This window comes from Hyla sarda, chromosome 5, assembly GCF_029499605.1.
Source record: "Hyla sarda isolate aHylSar1 chromosome 5, aHylSar1.hap1, whole genome shotgun sequence".
NCBI lineage: Eukaryota > Metazoa > Chordata > Amphibia > Anura > Hylidae > Hyla > Hyla sarda.
This window is the reverse complement of record NC_079193.1, coordinates 252,084,155-252,100,659: the sequence shown is the minus strand read 5'-3', so window position 1 is coordinate 252,100,659 and position 16,505 is coordinate 252,084,155.

Here is a 16,505-nt window from a genome sequence, read left to right as displayed (position 1 = left end):
CCTTTTTTCTTTTCTCCCTTTTTTTTCTCCCTTTTCTTCCCTTTTCCCTCCTTTTTCTTCTTTCCCCCCTTTTTTTAACAATTTTTTTTCAATTTATTCACCTCTTGAACCGTGTAGTTCTTATTATATACATCAAATATGTGCTAGGAATGGCCATGAGTGTTTTTAACCTTCTCTTTCTTTACCTTTTATATTTTAGATCACTTATAGGATGTCACGTTGACACTATGTAAGAACAGGAGGGAGTGATTTACATGGCATCAATCAAATCGAGACAACTTTTCTTATATACTCCATGACTATTAATGTAATTTTATTACTATTACCCGCCAGCATTTTTGTATTGCATCTTTTGTATCTTTTGTACTTTTATATTGACACACACGCTGCTATGTTATTTATTTATAGATTACTACTCCCCGTACTTCACTAGGTTTAATCAGTGTTGGTAACCTGGAGCCCTATGCGCTGCGCCTTGAATTGATGCATGTGCATTGGGTTGGGAACACACGACCCGGTATTGTACCGAAAGATGAGCGTATCCTTCTGCGGCTCTTGCGCAGCCGCATTAGCAAGCGTCTGTGGTAACCATAGTGTCCGTATTACATGGGTTCACGCATGCGCATAGTAACAGTGGAACTTGCGATATGAGAGCCGCGGCAGGCGCGATCTCGCGCAGCCGCAATATATTTGTTTACAAACTTAGACACATGGAGGGACGGAACGATCGTAAGTACTGATATGACAGCTATTGATAATCAATAGAGCTAGTCTTGACTCTGATGCCATGTACACTCCCCCCTATTCATTTATTAACTATTATATGGTCACTAGAGTGAGAATATGCACTTTATTGTAGCAGTCATTGTTTGTTGTGATGATGTCACACAAGGAGAACCAATTACCTTTAGAGGGTTGGATGGAATCATTAATCACAATGTATCACAGCTGTTTGTAAACCTATCAGGAAGCACCTTGATGTATTTAAGTTTTTCATTTTGTATGATTTGTATGCTTGACAAAGGCAGTTTGCCGAAACGTTGCACCGCTATCACATTTTTGGTGTGAATAAACTTGGAAGCCTTTCCACTTGATCCTGGACCTCTGATTATTTGTGCTGTGGTGGAGATTGCGCATATATATATATATATATATATATATATATATATATATACACAGTTGGGATAAAAAGTTTGGGCACCCCAGGTAAAAATTTGTATTAATGTGCATAAAGAAGCCAAGGAAAGATGGAAACATTTCCAAAAGGCATCAAATTACAGATTAGACATTCTTATAATGTGTCAACAAAAGTTAGATTTTCTTTCCATCATTTACACTTTCAGAATAACAGAAAACAAAGAAATGGTGTCTGCAAAAGTTTGGGCACCCTGCAGAGTTAATACACCCTGCAGAGTTAATATCTTGTACTGCCCCCTTTGGCAAGTATCACAGCTTGTAAACGCTTTTTGTAGCCAGCCAAGAGTCTTTCAATTCTTGTTTGAGGTATCTTTGCCCATTCTTCCTTACAAAAGTCTTCCAGTTTTTTTAGATTTCTCTGCTGTCTGTCCCGCACTGCTCTTTTAAGGTCTATCTATAGATTTTCAATTATGTTGAGGTCAGGAGATCGTGAAGGCCATGGCAAAACCTTCAGTTTAGGCCTCTTGATGTAAACCCCTGTGGATTTCGTGGTGTGTTTAGGATCATTATCCATTTGTAGAAGCCATCCTCTCTTTAACTTCATCTTTTTCACAGTTAGCATCCAAAATTTGCTGACATTTTATTGAATCCATTTTTCCTTCTACTCTTGAGATGTTCCCTGTGCCACTGGCTGCAATACAACCCCAAATCATGATTGATCCACCCCCATGGTTAACAGTTGGACAGAAGTTCTTTTCATTAAATTCTGTTCCCATTCTTCTCCAAACGTACATTTGCTCATTCTGGCCAAAAAGTTCAATTTTAACCTCATCGGTCCACAGAACTTTTTTCCAAAATGCCTCAGGCTTGTCTATATGTTTATTTGCAAAGTTCAAATGCTGATTTTTGTGGTGAGGACATAGAAAAGGTTTTCTTCTGTTGACTCTTCCATGAAGACCATATTTGTACAAGTATCTCTTTATAGTGGAATAGTGTACCACAATTCCAGTGTCTGCCAGATCTTTCTGGAGGGATTGTGCAGTCAAATGTGGGTTTTTCTCACAATCCTGCAAGCTGTTCTGCATGATATTTTTCTTGGTCTTCCAGATCTTGCTTTAACTTCCACTGTTCCTGATGACTGCCATTTCTTAATTACATTACGAACAGAGGATATTGACATCTGAAATGTTTTTCTATCTTCTTATAGCCTTCTCCAGCTTTGTGAGCATCAACTATTCTCAATTTCAGATTTCTAGATAACTGCTTAGAAGACCCCATGGTGCTGTTTGTTGGGGCAAGGTCAGATGAGTCTTGGCATTTTAACCCCTTAAGGACCAATGACGTACCGGTACGTCATTGGTCCTGCTCTTCTGATATAACGCGGGGTTACACAGTAACCCCGCGTCATATCATGGCGGGCCCGGCGTCATAGTGAAGCCGGGACCCGCCTCTAATAGCGCGCAGCGCCGATCGCGGCGCCGCGCGCTATTAACCCTTTAGCCGCGCGCTCAAAGCTGAGCCGCGCGGCTAAAAGTGAAAGTGAAAGTTCCCGGCTAGCTCAGTCGAGCTGTTCGGGATAGCCGCGGCTAATCGCGGCATCCCGAACAGCTGACAGGACAGCGGGAGGGCCCCTTCCTGCCTCCTCGCTGTCCGATCGCCGAATGACTGCTCAGTGCCTGAGATCCAGGCATGAGCAGTCATCCGGCAGAATCGTTGATCACTGGTTTCTTATGAGAAACCAGTGATCAACATAGAAGATCAGTGTGTGCAGTGTTATAGGTCCCTATGGGACCTATAACACTGCAAAAAAAAGTGAAAAAAAAAAGTGAATAAAGATCATTTAACTCCTCCCCTATTAAAAGTTTGAATCACCCCCCTTTTCCAATAAAAAAAAAAAACACAGTGTAAATAAAAATAAAAATAAACATATGTGGTATCACCGCGTGCGGAAATGTCCGAATTATAAAAATATATCATTAATTAAACCGCTCGGTCAATGGCGTGCACGCAAAAAAATTCCAAAGTCCAAAATAGTGCATTTTTGGTCACTTTTTATATCATTTAAAAATGAATAAAAACTGATCAATAAGTCCTATCAATGCAAAAATGGTACCGTTAAAAACTTCAGATCACGGCGCAAAAAATGAGCCCTCATACCGCCCCATACACGGAAAAATAAAAAAGTTATAGGGGTCAGAAGATGACAATTTTAAACGTATTAATTTTCCTGCATGTAGTTATGATTTTTTCCAAAAGTCCGACAAAATCAAACCTATATAAGTAGGGTATCATTTTAATCGTATGGACCTAGAGAATACATATCAGGTGTCATTTTTACCGAAAAATGTACTACGTAGAAACGGAAGCCCCCAAAAGTTACAAAACAGCGTTTTTTTTTTCAATTTTGTCGCACAATGATTTTTTTTCCCGCTTCACCATAGATTTTTGGGCAAAATGACTGACGTCATTACAAAGTAGAATTGGTGGCGCAAAAAATAAGCCATCATATGGATTTTTAGGTGTAAATTTGAAAGAGTTATGATTTTTTAAAGGCAAGGAGCAAAAAACGAAAATGCAAAAACGGAAAAACCTCCGGTCCTTAAGGGGTTAAACCTTTGAGATTGACATCACCTGGTATTCCCAGATTATGATTGAGAACAATCCATGACATTGGCAGGTCTCAGCTTTGCAAAAGGGGCAATGGATGCTATAAATACTGCAGGGTACCCAAATTTTTGCAGACACCATTTCTTTGTTTTCCGTTATTTTGAAAGTGTAAATGATGGAAATAAAATCTAACTTTTGTTGACATATTATAAGAATGTCTAATCTGTAATTTGATGCCTTTTGGAGATTTTTCAATCTTTCCTTGGCTTCTTGATGCATATTAATACCTGGGGTGCCCAAACTTTTGATCCCCATTGTATGTATGTATGTGTATATACACCGTATTTATCGGGGTATACCACGCACCGGCCTATAACACGCACCCTCATTTTACCAAGGATATTTGTGTAAAAAAAGTTTTTTACCCAAATATCCATGGTAAAATGAGGGTGCGTGTGTGCGCGTGTATACCCTGATGCACCCCCCGGAAAGGCAAGGGGAGAGAGGCCGTCGCTGCCCGCTTCTCTCCCCCTGCCTTTCCTGGGGTCTAGAGCCCTGCTGCCGGCCCTTCTCTCCCCCTGGCTATCGGTGCCGGCCAGCCAGGGGGAGAGAAGGGGCAGCGGCACCCATTGCCGGCGCCGCTGCCCCGTTGCCTACCCCCATCCCCGGTGGCATAATTACCTGGGTCGGGTCCGCGCTGCTGCAGGCCTCCGGCGCGCGTCCCCTGCGTCGTTTCTATGCACGGCACGGCGCACTGACGTCATGCGCCGCGCCGTGCAGCGTATAGCAACGACGCCGGGGACGCACGCCGGAGGCCTGCAGCAGCGCGGACCCGACCCAGGTAATTATGCCACCGGGGATGGGGGGAGGCAACGGTACAGCGGCGCCGGCAATGGGTGCCGCTGCCCTTTCTCTCCCCCTGGCTGTCGGCTCCGCTTCTCTCCCCCTGGCTATCGGCGCCGGCAATGGGGCGCCGACACCGATAGTCAGGGGAACAGAACGGGCAGCGGCGCCGATAGCCAGGGGGAGAGAATGGCCGGCAGCAGCGCTCTAGACCCCAGGAAAGGCAGGGGGAGAGAAGCGGGCAGCGACGGCCTCTCTCCCCCTGCCTTTCCTGGGGGAGTATCGGCGTATAACACGCACATAGACTTTAGGCTAAAAATTTTAGCCTAAAAAGTGCGTGTTATACGCCGATAAATGCGGTATATATATATATATATATATATATATATATATATATATATATATATACACATATATTTTTTATTATTATTATTATTATTATTCTTTATTATTTTTTTGTTTTTCCATTAAAAGTTAAAGGAGTACTAAGTATCCACTAAACAAATGGCTAAGGGTTTTAGAGACGGTGAATGTGCTTACAAAAAAAAAAGTGTTTTTGTATTGACGACCAATGTACCGTTAAAAACATTCCCTCACAGGTCAGGGTAGGTTAAGATTATTGTGAATTGCCACATATGTATCATGGTCCGGATTCTGCTATTTTACACAAGCAGCGTAGACCCTCTATCTGGGAGGAGGATCCCAAAAGTCGGGTTAAGAAAGCCCATAAAAGGGTAAAACCGTACTCTTACGTAATATCTTCATCTTCTGACCCTCAATCTATTGATTCAGAGAATGACTGGTATGATATTGATCATAAAGAGGGTGAAATTTCTGATACCCCAGATGAATCTGTATCCTATGATAACTCAAGTTTAGTAGTCCTTGACAGTCAAGGTCAACCATATAACCATATATCCAGACCATATAACCCATCCTGGATCCTCTGAATGGATCCCTCACCCTCAAATTGCTAAAATTAGTAAGAATAAAGAAAGCACTAGATAAGAATTCACGGAGTAAACTCCGTGCGGAATGTCCAAGACCTGTTCTCCCAGATAAAGCTGCATATACAACAGAAATAGATCCGATTTTGGTTAAATACTTTTTAAAAACGGGGTTCTTTTAAAAAAGAACCCCAATAAGGGTCTGGATCAATCTCTAAGAAGTGTCCAGCATACATTTCTGTAGGTTTTGGGCCCACTTACTAAGATTCTAGATATTTCTGAAGACTCTATGGGGGACATTTATCAATGTTTGCTTATGTATTCCTTTTTTTAGTTATTTTTTTCTTACTATTTTATTGCTTATGTGCAACTAATTTATCAACTGCTTTCAGCCTGTTGATAAATTTCTTTCACTTAAGCAATTTTTCTTTTTTTGCTTTGGTAGTGGCTTTTTCTGCTCCATGTCTGAGCTGGAGTAAATTTAATGGTTTTTCTCATGTGATGCACCTTTTTTTTTGCGACTTTCGCACTTGATAAATCTCTGACCACTGCAAGTCAAAAATCACTTTTTGCTTTGGTAAGCAAGATTTTTATTTTTTGCTTAGGACACTGAACATGCAAAAAGTCGCAGAAAAAAGAGCGTAGTCGCACGTGCGACTTTTTTTGCGACAATTTTAAGCAAAAAAACCTACTAAATGCTTTGATAAATGTCCCCCTATATCCTCTGGACAACCAATTGACACATCAGTATTACGTGGCTGGGCTCAAATACATATTTGCGTCTTCGGCAACGCTAATGCCGCTCTGACCGCCGAAAGGCAAATAACTATTCTTATGACACTGGACCCAGCTGGCTAATTTAGCTACAGCTGAATTTGAACCTTCGACTGAAGGTCTCCTTTTTGGAATTAGCTTTATTAAAGAAATTGTTACATTTTTTGGAATTTTTGCATCTCTGGACAAAGCATAAACCTCTTTTCAGAAAGGTTTTGCCCCTAATGTTTTTGGGAGGGCTGGGAAAAGTCGGAGTCAATTTCTCAGCCGCTCCTCCTCCTTAAGAGGTCATCCCAGAGGCTCCTTCAACTCAGACAGATCAACATTCACTGCTTCTACATTCCAACCAACACCATTCTTCCCCAAGTGATCAAGATCCTGGAGACCTAAAGGAGGTCGTGGTTACACCAGATCAAGACCTTCTACAGGTAGGCTTAATCCCTCTATTTTCTTGTATTCTTCCTCTAGGAGGATGATCCAAATAGTATGCCCACATTTAGGAGTCCATAACATCAGATTCCTGGATTCTCAACACAGTCTCAGGTTACATGATAGAATTCATATCACCCCCAGTTCAATCTTCTTTCCCTCTTCTAATTAATTTTTCAACTCTAGACAAAAAATTTATAGATTTAAAAATAAGAGATCTTTCTTCAAAAGGCCATTATTCCAGCCCCACTTCACTTTTAAGGCTTCATCAGCAATCTTTTCCTGGTAAAGAAAAAAGATGATGGTCATAGACCAGTCATCAATTTAAGACTTCTCAACAACTTCATTGCATACCATCATTTCAAGATGGAAGGAATCCATCTTTTTCACAATCTTTTAATTCAAAACGACTGGTTAGTAAAGGTAGACCTGAAGGATGCCTACCTCACAGTACCAATTCATCTTTCTCATCAATATTATCTCCAATTCTTTTGGAAAAACCGGAAATGACAATTTACTTGACTTCCATTCGGCCTTTCATCTGCCCCTTGGTGCTTCAACAAACTACAAAAATCGGTAGTATCCCTACTCAGGAGCAGAGGGGTTCACCTCATCATATATTTAGACAATATCCTTATTATGGCTCAATCCCAGACTCTTCTCAATTGTCATCTCCAGTAGACCCTGTCACTTCTGACCAGTCTGGGTTTCTCAATCCAAATTGTCCACCTTTTTGATTAATCCTAATCCGGTTATTCCTGTCATATATATTCTGCCTAAAATCCATGAACGCTTAGTAGACCCACCTGGCCGTCCCATAGTTGCATCGAATGATTCTATCTTAACCCCACTCTCGCTGACCCTGGAAAAAGCCCTGACTCCATTAGTTAAAACTACTAAATCATTTCTGCTAGACACAACACATTTTTGTCCCGTATTCAGGGTATAGAACCTTTGCAAAAAGATGAATTGCTGATTACGATTGATGTTAAAAGCCTGAATACTTCTATAGAGCATTCTAAAGGGATCCAGGCAGTGCGAGAGTTACTCGAGAAAAGCACCTATACTCAGGTACAACAGGATTTTTTTCTGAATATGTTAGATTTGATTTTACATTATAATTATTTTATTTTTCAAGACAATTTTTACATACAGCAGTGGGGATCGGTCATGGGCGCGAACGTGGCCTCCCCATACGCAAATTGTTATATGTCATATTTTGAGGAACATTTTGTCTACAATAAATAATTTATTCATACAACATGCCAATGCCTGGTATCGCTTTATATACAACATATTTTGTGTATGGGAGGGGCCACGTTCATCGTTACAAGAATTTATTATGGAGATTAACGGAGTGTGGCCAGAACTCAACTTTACTATGGTAGCCAGTCAAGAACAGGTTAATTTTTTGGATACCACAGTGAGCATAGATGAGAGGGGCAAATTGACTACTGATCTTTATATAAAAAGTAAAGACAGGAACAGTGTTTTACATTATGAAAGTAATCATGCCCATACCACTAAGCGAGCAATACCTAAATCTCAATTTCAGAGAGTGAGACGTATAGTCTCTAAACCGGATATACAGGAGATCAGGATTAAAGAGATGAGAAATAAGTTTCTCAATAGGGGTTACCCCCCTCATCTATTGACCAAAGCAGAACAAGAGTCTTTACATACAAAATCACATAAAGAACAACAACCTCACATATATTTTATTCATAAATTCCATCCGCTGAATTATAAAATTGATGAGGTAGTTCGCAGACACTGGCACATACTTATGGAAGCCTATCCTCAGATTGAAGAGTTTTCAAACATGCCCATCTGTTGCAACAAAAAAAGCTCCCAATATTAGAAACAATCTAGTCAGGGCAGACATTGGAAGTGTTCTTAAAGTTTCGCAACAAAAATTTTTATCAGCTAAGAGAAATGACACCTTCCCGTGTCTGCATTGCACACACTGCTCCAGTGTTATCAAGGGAGATCAGATCTTTCATCCGCACAGAGGTATACCTTATAAAATTAGAGGTCACTTTACATGTGACTCTTCAAATGTTGTTTATGCCATAAAATGTCCATGTGGACTATTATATATTGGAGAGACCTCACAACGAATGAAAGATCGTTTAACCCCTTAAGGACCCAGCCAATTTTCACTGTAGGACACGGCCATTTTTTGCACATCTGACCACTGTCACTTTAAACATTAATAACTCTGGGATGCTTTTACCTTTCATTCTGATTCTGAGATTGCTTTTTCGTGACATATTCTACTTTATGTTAGCGGTAAAATTTTGTCGATACTTGCATCATTTTTTGGTGAAAAACTCCAAAATTTGATGAAAACATTGAAAGCTCTCTGCTTATAAGGAAAATGAATATTCCAAATAAATTATATCTTGATTCACATACACAATATTGCATCATAAAGTTGACATGTTTTTACTTTTGGAAGACATCAGAGGGCTTCAAAGTATAGCAGCAATTTTCCAATTTTTCACATTTTCCAAATCGAAATTTTTCAGGGACCAGTTCTGTTTTGAAGTGGATTTGAAGGGTCTTCATATTAGAAATACCCCACAAATGACCCCATTATAACAACTACACCCCTCAAAGTATTCAAAATGATATTCAAAAGGTTTGTTAACCCTTTAGGTGTTCCACAGGAATAGCAGCAATGTGAAGGAGAAAATTCTAAATCTTAATTTTTTAAACTGGCATGTTCTTGTAGATCCAGTTTTTGAATTTTTACAAGGGGTAAAAGGAGAGAAATCTTCCTAAAATGTGTAACCCAATTTATCTCGAGTAAGGAAATACCTCATATGTGTATGTTAAGTGGTCGGCGGGAGCAGTAGAGGGCTCAGAAGGGAATGAGCAACAGTGGGATTTTGGAGAGTGAGTTTTTCTGAAATAGTTTTTGGGGGGCATGTCACATTTAGGAAGCCCCTATGCACCAGCAAAAAAAACACATGGTATACCATTTTGGAAAGTAGACCCCTCAAGGCACGTAACAAGGGGTCCAGTGAGTCTTAACACCCCACAGGTGTTTCAAAACTTTTTGTTAAAGTTGGATGTATAAATGATTTTTATTTCTTCACTAAAATGCTAGTTTCCCCCCAAATTTTAAATTTTTACAAGGGTTAATAGGAAAGAATGCCCCCCAAAATTTGTTACCCCATCTCTTCTGAGTATGGAAATACCTCATATGTGCACGTCAAGTACTCTGTTGGCGTACTACAATGCTCAGAAGAGAAGGAGTCACATTTGGCTTTTGCAAAGTAAATTTTGCTGAAATGTTTTTTTGGGGGGAGGTCCCATTTAGGAAGCCCCTGTGGTGCCAGGACAGCAAAAAATAAACACATGGCATACTATTTTGGAAACTACACCCCTCAAAGAACGTAACAAGGGGTACAGTGAGCCTTAACACCCCACAGGTGTTTGACGACTTTTCGTTAAAGTTGGACGTGTAAATTATTTTATTTTTTTCACTAAAATGCTGGTTTTCCCCAAAAAATTACATTTTTATAAGAGGTAATAGGCGAAAATGACCCCCAAAATGTGTAACCCCATCTCTTCTGAGTATGTAAATACCTCATATGTGCACGTCAAGTGCTCTGTTGGCGCACTATAATGCTCAGAAGAGAAGGAGTCACATTTGGCTTTTGCAAAGTACATTTTGCTGAAATGGTTTTTTGGGGGCATGTCCCATTTAGGAAGTCCCTATGGTGCCAGGACAGCAAAAAAACGCCCACATGGCATACTATTTTGGAAACTACACCCCTAAAGGAACGTAACAAGGGGTACAGTGAGCCTTAACACCACACAGGTGTTTGACGACTTTTCGTTAAAGTTATAATTTATTAATTTTTTTCACTAAAATGCTGGTTTTCCCCAAAATTTACATTTTTACAAGGATAATAGAAGAAAATGACCCCCAAAATTTGTAACCCCATCTCTTCTGAGTATGGAAATACTTCATATGTGCACGCCAAGTGCTCTGTTGGCGTACTACAATGCTCAGAAGAGAAGAAAATAACCCCCCACATGGCATACTATTTTGGAAACTACACCCCTCAAGGAACGTAACAAGGGGTACAGTGAGCCTTAACTCCCCACAGGTGTTTGACGACTTTTCGTTAAAGTTGGACGTGTAAATAATCATTTTTTTTCACTAAAATGCTGGTTTTCCTCCAAAATTTACATTTTTACAAGGGGTAATAGGAGAAAATGACCCCCCAAATTTGTAACCCCATCTCTTCTGAGTATGGAAATACCTCATATGTGCACGCCAAGTGCTCTGTTGGCGGACTACAATGCTCAGAAGAGAAGGAGTCCCATTTGGCTTTTGCAAAGTAAATTTTGCTGAAATGTTTTTTTGGGGCCATGTCCCATTTAGAAAGTCCCTATGGTGCCAGGACAGCAAAAAGAAACCCACATGGCATACTATTTTGGAAACTACACCCCTAAAGGAATGTAACAAGGGGTACAGTGAGCCTTTACACCCCACAGGTGTTTGATAACTTTTCATTAAAGTTGGACGTGTAATTTTTTTTTCACTAAAATGCCGGTTTTTCCCCCAAAATGTTACATTTTACAAGGGGTAATAGGTGAAAATGACCCCCAAAATTTGTAACCCCATCTCTTCTGAGTATGGAAATACCTCATAGGTGCACATCAAGTGCTCTGTTGGCGTACTACAATGCTCAGAAGAGAAGGAGTCACATTTGGCTTTTGCAAAGTACATTTTGCTGAAGTGGTTTTTTGGGGGCATGTCCCATTTAGGAAGTCCCTATGGTGCCAGGACAGCAAAAAAAAACCACATGGCATACTATTTTGGAAACTACACCCCTCATGGAACGTAGCAAGGGGTACAGTGAGCCTTAACACCCCACAGGTGTTTGACGACTTTGAATGTGTAAATGTTTTTTTATTCTTATTTTCCACTAAAATGCTGGTTTTACATTTTTACAAGGGGTAATAAGAGAAATGCCCCCCAAAATGTGTAACCCTATCTTTTCTGAGTATTGAAATACCCCATGTGTGGGCATCAAGTGCACTGTGGGCGCACTACAATGCTCAGAAGAGAAGGAGTCACATTTGCAAATTTTGCTGAAATGGGGGGGCATATCGCATTTTGGAAGCCCCTATGGTGCCAGGACCGCAAAAAAAAACCACATGGCATACTATTTTAGAAACTACACCCCTCAAGGAACATAACAAGGGGTACAGCGAGCCTTAACACCCCACAGGTGTTTGATAAATATTCATGAAGTGGGATGTGAAAATGAAAATTTTGATTTTTTTACACTAAAACGCTGGGGTTACCCAAAATTTTTCATTTTCACAAGTGGTAAAAGGAGAAAATGTAAGTGTGAATGTGTAAATACATTTCTTAGGAGTAAGGACATACCTCATATCTTGGCGTAAACAGCATGCACACCGGTCTCAGAGGTGCTGAAGATCAGTCAGGGTCCTTGAGCTTTGGCTTTCTCCTATGGAGCCAGAACAGTGGGAACCCCCCCCCCTTAAGGGGCATTACATGGGGTAAATAACTGGGGTACACTAAATAACTAAAATGGGGTACAGTGGGACATAAAATTATAAATTATGTTCCCAGAATGATGACCCAGAGCATAGCAAAAACTAAAAAATATGCCCACCCCAAACTCTGTGCTCTGAATCATCATTCTGGTAATGTGATGTGTGTGGCCCTCCCTAACCTGTTGCCTCAAATGCGCACCCGCTCAGGTGGAGAGAGAGCGCTGCACATTTGAGGCAACATAAAAAGTCCCCGATGATAGTGACTCAGTGACCCATGACCCATTTTTTGTAAAAAATACCCCCAGAGGTCTTATCAGTTTTTTTTTTTTCAGATGAAACATTATTTTGGGCAATTTAGTGGTGTATGGGGTTAAAACTTGGAATGTACTCTGGACTTGGCACATTGGGGTCAAATTATGGAAAATTAAAATGAGAAGGAAACATTTAGTACTCCATGGAAGTGTGATACTCCCTGAAGCAATCCTTAATGCAGAGGCCCGGATGATCGGGGCAAGTGTCACATTGAGTGGTGGTATCCTTCCGTATCCCCCTCTTGTAACACACTCTGCATCTTTTCTGGGCTCATCCCTTCTTTCCAGTGTGGGGGACTTCACCTGGAAAGTGTTGGCCTGGAACGATCCTGGCACCTATTACTCCAGTTCCTTGGGAAGTCCGGCCTGCTCTTTCCCGGTCGCCAAAGATCAGGACCTTTCAGACTTCTTCTTGGCACTGGAGGAATGTCCCTGTGTTGCCAGCGTGCTGGGACAGTACAAAAGCATTGTACATGGCAACCTGTACCATGTAGACTGCAACTTTTTTGTACCATACCCGTGTTTTGCGCATGGCCATGTATGGCTTGAGGACTTGATCAGAAAGAATGTAGTCCAAAATACAATCGGGCTTGAGGACCGGTGTTGTGGTACCTCGCACAGGGACAGGTGAGCTGCCGTTGCCATGAATAGTGGTCAGCATAAGGACATCTCTCTTATCCTTATACTTAACCAACAACAGGTTTTCATGGGCAAGGGCACGGGACTCACCCTTGGGAATAGGTGTCTTAACAAAATTTAGAGGGAGGCCTCTCTGGTTTTTCCGCACGGTCCCACAAGCGGACGTCGATCTGGCGGCATGGGATGTGAAGAGAGGGATGCTGGTATAAAAGTTGTCCACGTACACGTGGTAACCCTTATCCAGCAATGGGTGCACAAGCTCCCAAATGAGTCTCCCGCTAACACCCAGAGTGAGGGAACAATCTGGGGGTTCAATACGGGAATCTTGTCCCTCATACACTCTAAATTTGTAAGTGTACCCGGAGGTACTCTCACAAAGTTTATAGAGCTTCACGCCATATTGCGCCCGCTTCGAGGGAATATACTGGCGGAAGATGAGTCTCCCCTTAAAACTGATAAGAGACTCATCAACCGAGAGGTCCCTGAGCGGTACGTAGGCCTCCAAAAATTTGGCCCCAAAGTGATCGATCACCGGCCTAACTTTGTAAAGCTGGTCATTGGCGGGATCACTTCGGGGTGGACATGCCTCATTATCTGCATAATGAAGCATTTCCGAATGGCCTCAAACCGCTTCCGTGTCATGGCCATACTGTAAAGCGGGGTCTTGTATAGGACGTCCCCGCTCCAGTAGTGTCTGACACTAGGCCTTTTATCCAGGCCCATATGCAGCAAGAGGCCCCAAAATGTGCTCACCTCTGCTGCATCAATGGCGCGCCATTCATTGGGCCTGGCCAAAAAAGAATCTGGGTGGTGGGCGATGAACTGCCTGGCGCACAGATTCGTCTGCTCCACCATTAGATTGACCAGGCTGTCACTGAAAAAATAACTGAAATAGTCAATTTCAGTGAACCCAGCCGTGTCAATCCGGATTCCGGAGTCGCCAACAAACTCTGGAACCCGTGGCTGATAACCCTCTGGGGGTCTCCAGACAGGTTCACCGGAAGGGGGCTCCTGTAAACTTGTCTGGGGGGTCGGACTCCTAGTACCAGCGGCATTGTCGCTTGTACTAGTGCCGGCCACTGGGCCACTATCATGGGGGGTGCGTGGCCTCGCCTGGCGTCGTCTCCGCCGCCGTACAGGGGACTCATCATCAGTACTAGATGATGAGGAGGACGATGAAGAACACAGGAATGTTGGATCTTCATCGTCCTCACTGGTAGATTCGGAATTGGAGGCAAGAAAAGCATATGCTTTCGCTGCCGAAAATGCCTGGCGAGCCATCACCTTTTTCTACGGTGGCGGGGGGTGGTGGTGGGGTGGCGTTGTTGGGGGGGGGGTATGTACTGTGTGTGATTGGTGTAACTATTAGTGTTGCTCGCGAATATTCGCAATTCGAATATTATTCGCGAATATCGCATATTCGTGAATTCGCGAATTTCGCGAATATAGCGCTATATATTCGTAATTAAGAATATTCGTTTTTTTTTTTTTGTTTTTTTTTTCTTCACAGTACACCTCACAGTGATCACCCCTCTCTGCTTCCAGCTTGTGTGGTGTAAAGAAGGCTGTAATACTACTGTGTGAGACTGGCGTGCAAAAATTTGCATATGCGAAAATTAGCATATGCTAATTTTCGTGTATGCGAATTCTCGCGCGTGTTAATTTTGTATATGCCAATATTCACTTATGTTAATTTTCGCATACGCGAATGTTCGCATGTGCGAAAATAAAACGAGAATATAACGAATATGCGAATATTCGTGAATATATGACGAATATTCGTACATATATTCGTGAATATTCGCAAATTCGAATATGGCCTATGCCGCTCAACACTAGTAACTATAAACTGTATGGGGGGGAAAGCGCTGCGGCCCAAAAAAAAATGGGGGGCCAAATGCAGCGCCCTGAACCCCTAATAGGGCCACATTAAAAATTGCGGCGGACCCTTGGGGACCTATTAGGGGGTCAGGGGGGGGGGGATTTTTCTTACTTTTTTTTACTTTTTACCCTACCTTTCCCTGGGCTGTATTCTTTCCCTGATCTATGGGGGGCTTCTTTCCTTCTGTGGGGGCTCCGATCTCAGCAGATGGGGGATCCCGGTCTTCCTACAGCAGCTCTGACCGCTGACTGAACCCAGCCAGCCGCGGGAGCTGCAGGAGGATGCGGTTAACCCCTCCCCTGCCGGCTGCTATTAGCTGGACGATCGTCCAGCCAATAGCAGCGATCCTGGGGGGGGTGACCAAATCGCCACCTCCCCATAGATACAGGAGGTGATCGGGGGTGTATCCTACAACCCCGATCACCTTGTATCTCCGGGTCAGCGGGTCACCAGTGACCCGCATCACCGGTATTGCAGCGATTCACAAGTGTGAATTTGATTGCGTTTTTTTGCGATCGCCCCGTCTGGCGCCCGGCGGGGACCGGAATTGTCCATGAAGTACCAGGGTGTCATGACGTATGCATACTTCAAGGGTCCTTAAGGGGTTAAGTAAACACAAATCCATGATCCGTTGTAAAAATCTATTACTCCCTGTGCCACACCATTTTCATGACAAAGGACACACAGTGTCACAATTAAGGTATCACATTTTGGAGCAAGTGCAGCACCCCAGACGGGGTGGTGATATAAAAAAAACTTCTTCGCCGAGAGGCATATTGGATACACACATTGAATACATTATCTCCTAAAAGGTTGAATAGAGGTTACGAGATTATACAGTCTATATGATATCTGATATACTATGTCTGATACATTATGTCTTATTCTTACTTTCAGATCCAGCAGAGAATGATTTGAACATATTTTACAAGCAAATCTGATTATAGTGAGATTTTGAATTATGCCATTGTAAAGTGTTGCAACACCTATGTTTTGTTTGGTTTACAATGTTTTCCTTTTTGATCCAGTGCATGTTTTCTGATCCAGTACATGTTTTCGTGTTTGCAATGTGATGCTATAAGATGTCACTTCCTATGTGTGTAATCAGCTCTTGAGAAAGGCTCAGGTGGAGCCGTAACGTGTGCAGTAACGCCAAGCTAAAAAAAACTCTAATAAAGAGTAAAAGCAACTTACCGTGTACCGGGACTTTCTTCATCTGGGTTTCTCAATCAACTTGAAAAAATCTGTATTGACCCCTTTAAGGGAAGTAGAATTTCTAGATTTTACAGTAAACACCCGATTAACTACACTAAGTCTTCCTGTCAAGAAATTACAACTAATTCAAAAGGAGATAAAGTCTGTTCTCAACAAACAACAAATTTCTCTAAG